The 1,235-nt window shown below is 36.3% G+C and overlaps 1 protein-coding gene across 3 annotated transcripts in view; it reads right to left on the bottom strand.

The window, feature by feature from the left end:
• The window catches only part of rasgrf2b (Ras protein-specific guanine nucleotide-releasing factor 2b), a 53,999-nt gene that overhangs the window by 28,269 nt on the left and 24,495 nt on the right, over positions 1-1,235 (bottom strand). The gene's annotated exons all lie outside the window — the stretch shown is intronic.

Here is a 1,235-nt window from a genome sequence, read left to right as displayed (position 1 = left end):
AGTAACTGTAGGTAGTTACTCCTGAGCTACGCTGCTTCAACACTATTATTTTTTACTTTTCTCGACAGTTTCACTTCTTGGAGTAAAGCATGAGAGAGGAAAACAAATGAGTTTTCGGCCTGGCTTCTTTCTCTTCATTTCCACTTTCACCAGTGTTTTCACACAAAGAGGAGCCAGTCTGCCAACAGCTGACAGTTACTCCGGCTAGTTGCTGTAATTATTCATAAACAGAGAGAAAACAAACAAACACAAACATGTTTTTTTCATGAGGTGGATATTCAACCGCAAACTGCTCTTAAAACCYAATCATTTTTTCATGAGTAGCCTTTTCACACATGCAGATGTTCCGTAAAGTAAAACGTTTTTAGATTTGTTTTCAACAGCAGCTCTGTGTCTCCTGGCAGTGAGACGTGGAAACAGTGAGAAGAGATGTTACACTTGTTGCTCGGGGGGAAAGCTACCCCTATAAACTTTATTTCTTCCCATCAGGATGAAAGTGCACGCAGTAAACAGGTGTTTATGAGAGGAAATAAACAGAGAAGGTGTGACCATCTGCCCCACTGAGCAGAAATGTGTAATTTAATCAAAACTTCTTTCTCCTGGTCATTTCTGAGGCACGTCAGTATAACACAGGTTATTCAACTAAATCACTGTGGGGACCGGAGTTACTGCAGGCCAACAGCACAGGGGCCGSACATCCAGCAATTAAAGTCATTGTGTAAATAAACTAAATATTAATAAAGTCTGTTACCTTTGAAATAGGTTATTTTGCTGCATTTAATCATGAATACAAAATACAGAACCCTATTAATAAAAGTAGCGGTGATAAAACAAGATCAAAAACAAAAATAACACATTATGCCTCCTACACAAATATTATTTTTGACATCTCTGATTTGTCAAATTTTTAGACCAATTTTATTTCCACTTTTAAAGTTTTATCTGCAACTGCTTGTAGTTTTAACTGTCTTAGTTGTTAATAGAAACGTTTTTTACCAGCTTCTAGCTAAGATTCTGACTTTTCTGTAGACACCACACATCTATGTCTAACTAACACAACTTAAAACAACACCATTTGAATAACCCTGGTAAAACATGTATGTGTCACATGACACATACAATAAGTGAGATTAGTAATTAAAAAAACCTTTTGCTTCTAAACTTTGCTCAGCTTGACTCTGTTACAACTAAGATGTGGCCTGATTGTGTATATATACATGTATGTATATATTTAT

Source organism: Austrofundulus limnaeus, unplaced genomic scaffold, assembly GCF_001266775.1.
Source record: "Austrofundulus limnaeus strain Quisiro unplaced genomic scaffold, Austrofundulus_limnaeus-1.0 Scaffold14, whole genome shotgun sequence".
NCBI classification, from domain to species: domain Eukaryota; kingdom Metazoa; phylum Chordata; class Actinopteri; order Cyprinodontiformes; family Rivulidae; genus Austrofundulus; species Austrofundulus limnaeus.
The sequence above is the reverse complement of the archived record's forward strand: the minus strand, read 5'-3'. Positions and strand labels throughout refer to the sequence as shown.